Genomic DNA, 14103 nt, shown 5'->3' on the forward strand with positions numbered 1-14103 from the left:
TGTAAATATGGTAGCTAGGATACCAAAGCGACATATGATATGATACAATATAAATTTGGACACCTAAACTCCTATGGCAGTAACAAGGGGAACTGCTTCGACCCACTTAGTGAAATAATCAGTGGCGGTGATTATCCACTTGTGCCCCTCTGAAGAAAGTGGCGCAATAAGACCAACAAGATCAAATCCTGAGCAGGCAAAAGGCCATGGCGGTGCAATGGGTTGCAAGTCCTTTGTTAGAGCCTAGATTAAATTAGCATGTTGTTGACAAGGTAAACATCGTTTCACAAATTCACATGCATCCTATTCTAGAGTAGGCCAAAAATATCCAGCCTAAAGGATCTGCTTTGCTAGCACCATCCCACTCATGTGAGCACCACAAAGTCCAACATGTACCTCTTTGAGAGCCATTTTAGCCTCATTTTGATCTAAATATCAAGAGAGAGTATCATGATAACCACGACGATAAAGGGTTTGGGTAATGATAGTGTAACGGGAAGCTTTGCAAATAAGGTTTTGGCACTGGGTTCATGTGAGGTGAGGAGATATGATACCATTTAGTAGGTAGGAATGAATTTTGTGGTACCATGGATATTGGGGAACAACCAAGATATAGACCCGTGTTGATTCATCATTCTCATATGCGGGTTTGTGCAACTGCTCAACCAAGAATTCATACTGTGTAGCTTCGTGTGGTATTTCTAAGAGAGAACCAATAGTAGCCATAGCATCAGCTACCTTATTCTGGAGTCAAGGTATCTATATGAACTAGATCTGAGTGAAATGCTCCTTTAGTTGATCAACCAGATCTTTGTAATATAGTAACTTGTCATCCTTGGTTTGATATTCATCCAAAGCTTGTTTGATGATAAGCTAAGAATCACCATAGACTTGAAGCTCTATGATATTTCATTCAATGGTAATTTTTAGTCTTGCAATAAGGGCCTCATATTCTACAATGTTATTGGTACACCAAAATTGTAGCTTGAAAGATTTAGGAATATAATCGCCTTGAGGTGTAACCAAAAGTATGCCTGCACCAGAACCATGAGATGTATAGGAGCCATCAAAATATAGCTTCCAAAGTGATTATTTTTCTATCAAACAGAGGTATTCATCTAGAAATTCCATGATGAGTGGGTGATCTACAACTAAGGGTGCATTAGCCAAGTGATCTACAATAGCCTGGCCTTTGATGGCCTTTCTATCAACATACTAAATTTCAAACTCACTGAGAAGCATAACCCATTTTGCCAAGCGTCCGATGAGTACTGTACGAGAGAGCATATATTTCAATGGATCAATATTTGAGATCAGTTGTACAGTATGACTCAACATGTAGTGACATAGCTTCTGGGTGGCAAACACTACTGCTAAGCATGCCTTCTCCATTGGTGTGTAGTTGAGCTCATATCCCACTAATGTTCGACTGATGTAATAAATAGCTCGTTCCTTCCCTACATCGTCAAGTTGTGCTAGCAGAGCACCTAATGCTGTAGGAGTAGCTATGATGTACAATACAAGTGGGCACCCTACAACTAGAGGAACTAAAATAGGTGGATTAGCTAAGTATTTCTTGATGATCTCAAAATTGCGTTGGCAAGCTGGGTCCCATTTGAAATTTTAATCTTTCTTAAGCAAGTGAGTGAAAGGTTGACACTTATCAACAAGCTGAGAAATGAATCGCCAGACTGATTGGAGCTTTCCTTGCAAAGAATGAAGGTGCTTGAGTGTCTTAGGGTGAGCCATATCCATGATGGCTTTGACCTTCTTAGGGTCAATCTCAATACCGTGCTGTGACACAATGAAGCCTAGGAGCTTTCCTGAAGTAACATCGAAGACACACTTCTTTGGATTTAGTATGAGATGATATTTTGCCAGTCAGTTAAACACTTCCTCGAGGTGAGACAAGTGATCCAGAGCATTGAGAGATTTGACTAGAATATCATCCATGTAATCCTCAAGTATCTTATGGATTAGGTCATGGAAGATGACCGTCATCACGTGCTGGTAGGTTGCCCCATCTTTCTTTAACCCAAAGGGCATCATATTGTAGCAGAATGTGCCCCAAGGTGTAGTAAATGTCATCTTATGTTGATCTTCTTCTGTTATACGAATCTAATTATATCCAGAGAAACCATCCATTAGTGACAAGAGTTCATGACCTACGGTGAGATCCACAATCATATCGATATTTGGCAAAGGAAAGTCATCTTTTGGACAAGCTTTATTAAGATCCCAAAAATTGGTGCAAATTCTAATATCACCTAAGGGCTTGGTAACAGGTACCATATTAGAAATCTATTTAGAATAATCTATTGGTCGAATGATTTTGGCCTCCAACAACTTCTCTAGCTCTACTTTGACTAATAAAGCCACCTTAGGGTGCATTTTTTCGAGTTTTTGTTTGACGGGCTTGGCCCTTGGATCTACTGCCAGATGGTGTACAACTAGTTTGGGGTCCAACCTCGGCATATCCTAATATGACCATATAAAGCGGCCTATATTTTCACGGAGGACTTCAAGAAGAAGCTCTGCTTGTTTAGGTGGTAAAGAGGCTGCGATGTATGTGATATGTGGTATCTCTGTCAGATTGATATCTATAGGCTGAGTTTCTTCTATCAAAACTGAAGATATAGGAGGTCGATGCTCCTGTGGGGGGAGGATGAAATCTCCATCCTTAGGTGCCTTTGAGAGGTTTTCACCGTTTAAGATGTCCTTTATTTTTGTTTCATTTTTTGAGTCACCCAATGGCACTCCAGAGGAGTTTTCACCATGGGATGTTTTTCTTTTATTTCATTGCTTTTTTGTTTCTTTTAGCATTTCATTTTTGTGACTAGAGATTTCCTCCTCCCCGAAGTAACCTGCAAGATCCATCTTGTAGACATACACTAATGGTGGAGGTGACCATTTATGTGGCATTTCTACCCCCATGAATTTAAGGAACGCGTGCTTGATAGAGAACTTGTCAACATGAATGACACTTGGTTGGTCCCAATCTATGAGCGAGGGGTGAGCGAGGGGGAGGTCTATGAGGTTCAAGGATAACTGGCAGAGCACAGAGGCTCCAAGGATTATTTCATCAAGGAAAATATCATCGTAAGCTTTCTTTTCAACTTCCTCAGGGATGTCTTCAACCTCAACGAGAGTGTTTTGGATGTTCATAAAGGCGTTCCCTTCCATTGTAGTGCCCCTATTTATGGGGAGTCCATAGCCTAAGCCTTTGGTTTTCTACCCTTGGTGTGCTTCTATAGGCTATCTCATACCTGATTCCTAGCAGCCTAAACCACCTCCTTGATAATCCCATTGCTCCATGGTCAAGCGATGTGACCAGGGATGTTTCTGTTTAAAGTGATCAAGAAGTGCTTCACTCTTAGGAGGTGGCTCCTTGTATAGCCATGTGTTAATGTCTGGTGTATTTTTTGCTCCATCAAGGATACCCTTGGTGAAAAATGTGGTAGGGCCCAACTGGTGAAGTCGAGAGGTGGTTTTTGGTATAGGCCCTTGATGTATTGGGCGTCCTTGAGTATGTGGGTCAAGTGATAGAGCGCCAATAGCAAAAGCATCCATGAGACTATAATTGCCACAACCTTGGTAGTTGATCTTAACTGTGGAGAGAGTGGAGGCTAAAATGGTGTCTGGATCATGGGAAGTGCCAAAGGAGTTGGCCATGGTGGTGCCAATTTTGATGCCGAGACAGTGATTGGTGTATGAAGCTTCAACCACATTGCAATAAGCAAAGGGTTCAGGATCTGCGTGGATGGTTATCTCAGTGCCATTATACAAAAATTTGATGCACTGATGATATGTGGATGTAATGGCCTTCATGGCATGAATCCATGGGCAACCGAGGAGGATGTTATATGGAAGATTAAGATCAACTATGTGACAAAGTGTTTCTTGAGTGGCTAGGCCGACTCTAATGGGGAGCAAGATGGTTCCTTCAGTCGTACGCTCCAAATTATCATATGCCTTGATGGTGATCACCTCATTGATGATATCTTCTTCAGTATATCTTGCCCACTTGATGAACTTTAGAGTACATAGGTTTAGAGCCGATCCATTATCTATCATGACACGTTTAACTGCAAAGTTAGAAACCATAATAGCGATGCGAAGTGGGAGGATGTGATCAGGTTCAACTGTTGGGATATCAGTATTTTTGAAGGATGGGGCACAAGAGGCTGAAAGATGGCCAACCAAGTTGCAAAACTCAGTGGCATTAATGTTAGAGGGGATGCACAACTCACATAGAGTGCTGTCAAGGATCTCTTGATATAGTCAGCTTGTCCGTAAGAGATCCAAGATGGAGATCTAGGTTGGCATGTTTCCAAGGTGTTCAAAGATGTTATACTGTGGCCCTAGTGAAGGTGATTCTGATGGAGATGCTCGAGATGGAGATGGTCATGCTGTTGGTGGTCTAATTTGTGTGGATACAGGTAGACCAACTATATTGAGTCGTGTCCGACGGGTAGCGATTGCACACTGAGTGTTTGGGCCTTTGATATTGATGACATTGACAGATGATTCAACTTGGGATATGTAACCAATTAAGCTACCATAGTCTAAGTATGTCGAGGTATAATTTTGAGACATGTCTCAGTTGTCACCTTGTTTACCCGAAGCATTGTTAGGTTTGTTGACAGGAGGGTTTGCAGGTGCCTTTCCCAGGTTTGTGTTATGAGGAGGGAAAGAATTTTGATACATCATTAATCCTACATTAGGTGAGGGTTGTGCCCCCACTATGATCTATTTTTGGTCAATGAGGTCCTGTACATAATCCTTAAGCTGCATGCATTTAAGGGTAGTGTGCCCTTTGACACGATGAAATTTGCAATATTCGCTATCTTTGTACTAGGATGCTCTAGACTAATTAGGTTCCAAGGGTTGCATTTGTGGATACTGAACAAGGTTTTCTTTGGCCAATTTTTTGAAGATTGTATCAAGAGGTTCTCCCAACGGGGTGTATGTTCGCGGTTGCCTCTGAACACGGGGTTTACTACCTGTCGCTAGTGTGATAGAATTGGTTTGATTATGAGGAATAGGTATTGGTTGATGAGTTTGCATGGGTGGTGGTGATACACATGGGGTTTCTATTGATAAGTTTTTTGTTGAACAAATGTGGTGGGAACATTAGTAGCTTCCCTAACAATATGGACCTATCGAGTGTTAGTGGCACCATTTGTCACTGTATTCTTGTTTTTGTTCCAATATCAGGTTTTGTCATTGCTCGACCCACGGTCTTGGGTGTTTTCTTTATACAATCTGATGACACCATCCTTAATGAGGCCTTGCTCAAGGCCCATTCCTTTCTCTTTGATGTCTTTTTATGTTTGCAAACAATTCATAACCATATGATGAGTGAGGCTAGGGTGTGCGTTGTTTATGAACATCTTGACAAGATGGCACTCAGGAATGGTGCAAGAGATCCTTGTTGTGAGGATATGCCAGCATTGCAGGTACTCTATAAGACTTTCCCCTCCCTTTTTCTTAGTGTGGATGAGGTCCACTATAGATAATTTGGTTTCAATGAGATGGGTATACTGAGCAACAAAGGCCTTAGAAAGTTCTGCAAAAGTTTTAATAGTACCTTGAGGGATACGACAGAACCATTCCAAGGTTGGTCCTGGTAGGCTTTTGGGAAAGAGTTGCATGAGGAACACATCACTATAAGCTACCTCCTGAGAATGCATATATAATTCCTTAACATGTGTGATTGGATCACTTTTCCCCCTAAATTTGTCAAACTTGGGGATCTCAAAATGTTTAGGAAATGGAGTCAACATGATAGTCTTATCAAAGGGGTATGGGCAATCATTTTCAAATTTGAAATTCTTGGTGTTTGTCCCATCATTGAGGGCTTTGAGAGCATCTTTCATCTCTTTCCATTTAGATTTTACAGGTGGAAGAAGGGTTCCCCCGATCCAGGTGGCCCTGGTGGAGTGGATGCTATTGTTTGCTGGGATGTGGGTTGTGCATACTGTTGCATCTGCTGAGGTAGATGTGGGAGATAACTATGAGGTTGTTGCCCTATGAGGTGGTTCTGTGTGGGTGCCTAGGCATACTACTAATGTGAAGATTGCAGCTGGGATGGTGGTAATGTAGATGATGCCTGTGCTATGCTCTGGGAATATATACCATGCCCAATATATGTGGGTTGCGCGCCTTCTTGGAAGTAGGACTGATTTGGAGTAGGTGCAAGGTAGTTAATTTGTGGCAAAGTGTTTGCTATGGAGAACTATAGTGGTGGTGTATTTGGGCTATTTCCTAAAGGTGGCATGGAGAAATAGTTGGTCAGGGGTGGGAGTAAATAGCTATGTGAAGCGGTGGATGACAGTGTTGGAGGTGTGAACGTGACTGCAATACTAGGGGGAAGACTAATGATAGGCGCCTGTGTTACAAAAAAATTCCAAGGTCCCAAAGGAAAAGTGGATGAAGAGCTTTGGCTAGTTACAAAGGGGTTGATAGTGATGTTTGGTGGGATGGAGGATGAGGTATTGGACCCTAACGGTGGTATTTGAGTAGCAAATGGACTAGATGCAATATGGGGTAAAAAATAAAAGGTAGTGCTGCCAAATGCAAATGGAGGATTTGGTGGAGCAGAAAAATGGGTGGTGGAAGCAGATGCAAATGGTATACTTGAGGTTGGTTGAGATGTAGTATGCACTAATGGTTGAGTGAGAGTGGGATGAGTGTTCTATGGAATGGGAACTGGCACCTGGGTCGAGGGGATATTTGGGTCTGCTAGTTCTACCTGAGGTGGTTGCCATCCAAACAATGGGTGAATAGAATCTATTATGTTGCTAGGTGGTGGACGTCCAAACTCAAAGACACCAACATTGTCTCATAAGAAATTTTCCATGATGGTTTCCTTGTTGTGATCTATGATGGCATTTACGATAGTAGCATGACCAGGCTGGCTCATGAAAGCCTCAATATCTATGGATGATCCTGGTTCTTCTGGGATTTGTGGTGGTGGGTCTAATGGTGTCATGGATACCATAGAGTATGGCTGAGCTCTAGGTGCGTTACCACTATGACTAGGATCCATATCTTTTTTTTGTGTGTGCCTACCAAAACATGTGGTGGGTGGCATGAAAGGATGCTTCTCCTAAAGATGTGAATGCAGCGAGGGATGATACTAAGGGTGTCCAAATGATATGGTGCTTGCGTTCTCCCAAGATGTGAATGTAGGAAATGTGATAGTGATGCAAAAGGTGTGACCCTAACCTTTGGCTCAAGGTGATGTGGGACACCAAAAATAACCTATTCCTAGAAAAGTTCTTGTGTTTCGAGGATACTCAAGATGATGAGAGATGTGATGCAAAAATGTTTCTAAGTGAGTGAGGAAATAATGCTAAGATTGTAACAATGCAGGTGGAGGATTCTTCTTCAACAACCTAAGATGAGAGGAGATGGTCTAACTTCAAATGCTTGAATGGGATAGTGCAATTCCTAGATGAGAGACTAAACCTATAAGTGTGTAAGTGTGTGTGGAAAAAGGAAGGGCCTAATCAGAATGAGTAACAGTAGATTTGTCGATAAGGCTTGTATTAACACCATGTCAAAAGGTTAGGTTTTGGATTTTGTAGTCCCATTCAGTCTGCAACGCTACTTCAGCTCTGTCTTTCTCAATTTGATCCAATTTGGCAATCCTAGGGTTAGGGGTATGCTTCTTATGTTCTACTTTGATTTATTTATAGGCTGCTATTTGAGGAAGCTTAGCCTTCTTAAACTTAGTCTTGGGATGGCTTGACATGAGATATTTTCAAGGATTAAGATCACAACCGTGGGGTTCTTTTGAGGTAGTGACTATGCTAAGTATGCCCTATGTTAGGATTTGACCAAGTTTGGAAAACATTCATTCAACAAGTAAAAGATCAAGCAATAGATAAGAACAACCAGATAGAAGTTTTGATTCCCAGAATGTGATACTTGCGCCAAGGAGTGTGTATATTTTATAAATGTTTTGATCAATCACTTCAAACACATTAACATCCTAGATGGTTGTCTACAAGGCTGACAGTTGGTTTAGCTAGGGATTCCTTGATATACCCAAGGTACATAAGGCCCAAATCCGTAGATGAAACTAAAAAGAAGTCACACGACCAAGAGGAGTCGTAACCCACTTCTCCTCTTTCACTTCTCAAGGGTATAAAGTTCCTTGAGGCTTAGCTCGAGTGACAAAAGCTTGGTCCCAAGAGAGGTGTCTTTGGATTCACCTCCTGATCTTTATACTCCACTGGAACACTGGAGTTGAGGTCATCCCAAGGGGTGATGAAATCCCCAAGTAGGCCTCCTAAAATTATAAAACAATAGTTTGGATCCTAATCTTATGCACCCAAGATGGCCTCAAAAGACAACAAGGGGAGAGAAGACTTGGATGATCTTGGCCTAAAAAACAGAGTTCTTTTCCAACTGACGCTTAAGTTTTTTGATCTATACTTTTTGAAAACATACGTGATTAAGATGCAAAGGTTCAATTCCAATTTGAAATGTTCCAACAAAGAGAAGTGATCAAAGAATGAATACACAAAGGAAAGTTAGGGTCAACAAAAAAAGTAAACCCGCGTGCCCGAAGGCCCTCCACGTCAAGTATCGATTAATTTCCTTTAAGGCATTCAAGATTGAGTGTGATTTTATTTTAAGCCCAAAATAAAGATGTGTGTAAAGCTCAATTTCAAGCGCGCGCTCGGAGGCCCTCCACGTCAAGTTTTGTTCAATTTTTATGCTCAAATGAAGTGTTAGCAAGGCTAATGCACATTCAAGAAATTTTTTATATTAGAAAAACTAATAAAAACTCGAGTGAGTGGAGTTTGATTTTTGTGGAGCACTTAAAACCCTCTTAGGTAGACCTGTCCTCATATATGGCACTGATATTGCAATCAATGGTTAGAATGATGGGTGATTAAAGAGGTTGAGTCCAACAAAAAACTTACTCAAAAGTGTTTTTATTTGTTTTTGTAACTTAGAAATTTTCTAAAATGTGGATTCTTTTTATGCCCCAAAAATTGAAGTGTGCCTAGATTGCATGCAAAATTGAAAGTTTGTTTGTTGTTCTTTTTAAAGTCCAAAATGAAGTGTTTGATTTGTGGGGTTGTTAGATATACAAGTTTATTTTTCCAATTTGCAAGTGACAATGACTAAGACCCGACCAAGAAAAATAGAGAGCGTTCTCGTAGAGAAAATGCAAGAACCAGCATTCCTGCGAGGTTACGCATTCCCACAAGTGGGTTTGCTATCCTGCTGGAGTCTGTTCGCGAGAATGACAATCCCACTGTGACTTAGGCTCACAGGAATGACAAGAAAAATTGTAAAAAAAGAAAATAAGAATGCAAGCCAAAAACTCGAGAGCTCTTTTTGACAGAGCGATCCCACGGCTTTATGGCTTTACAAAGTTCCCGCAGGTGGGAATGACGATCCCGCTAATAAAATTTTTTATTACAGTTTAGAATTCCAAGACAAGAAGAAGACAGTGTTCTCACAAGCGCTAATGATGATCTCACTCTGATGAGGCACATTATCACTGGAAGATTTGTGGGAAGTTTCATTGGTTAGTTTTAATAGCATGTGCGATTTAGTTGGCCTGGTTTTTTTGGTGTTCCCGCTAGTCTTTCTACATTCTCGGGGCTGCGGGTTCACGATCTCACCGTAGTATGACTTATTCCAACAGTTGCGAGTTCGTGTTCTTGTGTCTGCGGGGATGCAAAAGAAGTTTTTTTCTTAGGTTTGACTAGGTCAAAATCACTTATAGGGTTGTATGTGCATTCCTACGGAGGTCAATAGTACCCTGCAAAAAAAAACCACAAGAAAAAGACACAAAATTTAAAGCACAAAACGTTAGTTTCCCATGGTTAGTAAAAACATGAAAAAGTATGTGAAACTAACAAAATCTAGATTAAAATGACCCTTGCGGGGTCCCACCGGGCATGCCAAAATGTGTACACTAATCTAATATGCTAGAAATACTAATTTAATGAAAACAAAAGCATTTACACATTAAACTACCATAACATATAAGAGATACAAAGTGAAGTCCTCAAATGAAAATATGAGCCATGGATGGGCTCTCTCAATGAGGATGATCACTTGATTTGGAGATATGTCTATTATGTGGATTTGGGATGTATGCTTAAGCCTCAAAGTTACTTCAATGGTGGAGATGGATAATAGAAAATTGGAAGCCTTGTGAGCTCTCAATTTGGTATTATGAGGGTATGATTGATGGCTTTGTTTCTCAAACTAGCATGATAACTTTACTAAAAGGAGTTGTGATAAAATGGCTTGGGAGGGGATCTAATTTATAGACCAAGGGCTTGAGGGATGGAGGGTTAAGGTGCAAGGAGAGATGAAAGCTTATGGAAGGTTTAGATTGAATGAGAGGAGAGCACATGGATTGTGCTTGTTTATCACCAATCAGGGAGTAACACATGTCACAGGGTCATTGGGTGGAGGAAAGGGCAAGGATGAGTCCACAAAGGAGGCTCAATGCTTTAAATGGCCCTCATAATGGCTTGTAAGAGCTTTTAAGAGCATGTAAGAGCATTGAAGGCTTTGTGGTTGGGATAAAGTTTTATGGTTGGGATATTTTGAGGGAGGAGACTTTGGTTTGGCTTAGGAAAGTCTTAAGCTTACTTAGGGATTGTGACAAGGTTAGGGGGGGGATTAGGCTTGGTTTAGGATTAGATTAAGGATGTTAGAGATGTGCAAGTGGATGGCATTCATGAGGGTGGGTGAGTTAGTGGCTAAGCTAGGTTAGTATGGGTGGATGGGGTGGATTAGGCTAAATGGAGGATTTAGGATAGTTTAAGAGCTATTAGATTTGAGGGTTTTATTTATTAAAGTGATTTTAATAAATTTGGGATTTGGAATCAGATAGGAGAATAGGATTAATTGATAAATAATGGGTTATTTGATTTATCAATTAGGACTATAGATGATTAATTGAATTAATCAGCTAGGGGATGGCAAAGGATTGATTAAATAGGAATTTGATTAATGATGCCTTTAGAGATAGCTAAATAGGATTACCAAAGCGGTGTAATTGAATTTAGGTGTCTACACTTGGCACTCATTGGATCTAGGTTATTCTCACAGAGTTGAAGCACCGAGAATTATCAGGAGGTCACCCATCCTAGTACTACTCTAGCATGAGCACACTTACTACAAAGTTCCCTCCATGGTTAAACCCACTCTACTTGCAACCCCATTTAAAAACCTTCACAAAGTGTTGTTTCATATGAACCATTCATTATAAATCCCCTTAAGATCACCAATTGATAAGTAGGATATATTTTCCACAACAAGTCAATTTGTGATATTGCTATCAATATTTAACTATGTAGTTTTTTAGTCAAACTCGTTGACCCATGTTTCATGAGAAGTGATTCACATGAACTCATATCTCCTGATAATAAATGGAACACTTACTACTCATTAAATATGGATCAATGATTATGACTCAAAAACTACACAACTAAATCTCAATAATAATATCACAATTTGACTTGTTTTGGAAAATATCTCCTACTTATCAATTAATGAGCTCAAGGATCTTCCTAATGAATGGTGTTGGAAACTAAAAGTGGAAAAATTATTATGTTGTCATTGATTTAAAACCTACTAGAGAGACATTTACTAATAGTGTAGGGTATCATATTATTTGATTCATGAAGAGGATTTGAAAAGAGGACATAGCAAGGTGAGCTAGTCAAGTTATTGAGAAGAGAAGTTAAGAGTCGTGTAATTACATTAGGCACTTGATAAGTTGGTCAATGACAAGATAATGTGTTTCTTAATAATTAAATGAAGTAAGGAAGACAAGTGAATTGATGTATGAAATAAATACCAAGAAGTTAAGTAAAACTCTAAGCTTGATCGAGTACCAGTATTCGTTGGTCAATGAAGGAGGTGAAATAGAAGATCATGGAGCTTATGAAGAATCCAAATGAATAGTATAAGCCAAGTGATAGTTATGGACAAGGAAATTAGTGAAGAAAATATTAGTATTGACTGAGTGATAGTATCGACTGAGCAAGAAAACATAGTAATGACCGAGCTACATAGTGATGACCGAGCAAAAGAACGTAATGGTCATCAAGCTACAAAAAGTTGATAGTTTATGAAATATTTGAGATCTGGAGCTCACATAATTGAATTTTTGGATTAGTCAAAGCATTTGGATGATAAATATTGATAAGTTGGCATATTTAATGCATGAGTTGAGTTTTTCATATGATCAAAGACAAGGATTGAAAAAAAAATTTCTAGAAGTATCAAGAAAGGTATAGAAGGATGACATGATGGACATATTCAATGAATCTAACCTAACCCTAAGATCTACTGTGGTGTTTAAGTGGAAAAATATCAAAATTACCTATTTAAGGTGGTATAAGAGACAATTTCTAAGGTTGGTTCATTCTTGATGGGTGATCTTAAGTAGAACTTGTAAAGAATAGAGTAGTAGAAGAGAAGTAAAGAGATTGGTAAAGTGTGATTGCTTGAAGGGTTGCCAAGAAGATCAGTGATGGAGATGTTAATAGAGTCTAGTCAATGAACTAGAAAATGAGCTGAATGGAGATCTAAATTTACAAAGTGAGTTATGTTTTACAAATCAAACTTGTTGTTACTTTCTAACCATTATGGAAGTCAAAATCCTTTAATCAAGGTGAAATTCGAATAGAATGATCCAAATTCCTCTAACCAAAACACTCCTAATGGGGTAATTAAATCCTTTAATAGGGTCACACCTAATGGTGTTCTTTGTAACCTTGAACAGGGTTGGCTCTTAACAAATCTCACTTCAAAAGAGTGAAAATGTGGTAGCATGTTCCTTGGTGGTTTTCCCAAATTGAATTTCCACTTTAAATACTAGTATCAAAGTGTTATGTGTGTATGAATTTTGTTTACACGCTATTTATTATTTTATGTTATTATCAGTTGGCATACATTGAAATGGAGAGTTAAGTAATGAACATAATATCAAGTTGTTGATATGTTGCTATATGGGCTGAGATGTTTAATGAAATTATTTATGAATTTTTTTAAAACTATTAAAATTGAAATTGGTACATTTGGACTTATGGATAACTAATCCCCTACCCCTAGTTATTCTAATCATTCAAATAAATGGTTCATAAGGCACAACACTTGGTGAATTTTTTTAAATGGGGTTGCTAGCATAATGGGTTTATCCATAGAGGAAACTTTGTAATTAAGTGTGCTCAAGCTAGAGTAGTACTAGGATGGGTGACCTCCCAAGAAGTCTCAGTGCTTCACCTCTATGAGCATCACCTAGATCTAATGAGTTCTAAGTGTTCCATTTATTCTCATGAGAGATGGGTTCATTTGAATCACTACTCATGTAACATGGCTCAATGAGTTTGACTCAAAAATTACACTAGTTAAATCCCTATAACAATATTTCAATTTGACTTTTTGTGGAAAATATCTCTTGCTTATCAATCTTTAGCAATCTTTCAAGGATAAAAGGAAAATCATTAAGTGCACCTTTGTTAATTAGATGAGTTTCATAGGACTAATTCTATTGTTAAAAATTTAATTCTCAATTGTAAGATGTAATCCCCTATCAACAATAGCTCTAGTCTAATGGAATATCTATAATTCTTGATGATATTGACCAACTACCACTTGTTATGGATAAACCTTTATATGCAATACATTCCATATTAAGAATCTAATAGAAAAAAATTGATACAATTGTAACATGAGAAATAGTATCTCAACAACATGATGAGACAACCACTCATTTCTAATTTCATTTAATATTAAATTAACACTTGTATCTAGAGGAGTCTCAAGAAAAAACCAAAATAGAGAGCAACATAAATCACTAAAAATTGTTCCTATCACAAATACCTTTAGGGTTCCTTATTCTAGTTTATTCTAGCTCCTTTACTTTCCCTTAGAATAGTAGGGTAGGCCCTACTACTCTAAAGGATCTACTCAGACCCATACCATACCATAAAATTTTAGTAGGGATGGATGGATAAATGGATGGCTATAATAGTAGCATAGGTTAGGGTAGGGTAGGGCCCATCCTATTATTTTAAGGCATGCCCACCATAGAATAGGATACAATAG

This window comes from Cupressus sempervirens, chromosome 2 (genome assembly GCF_028749045.1).
Source record: "Cupressus sempervirens isolate cs-2001-9-10 chromosome 2, ASM2874904v1, whole genome shotgun sequence".
In the NCBI taxonomy this organism is placed as follows: Eukaryota; Viridiplantae; Streptophyta; class Pinopsida; order Cupressales; family Cupressaceae; genus Cupressus; species Cupressus sempervirens.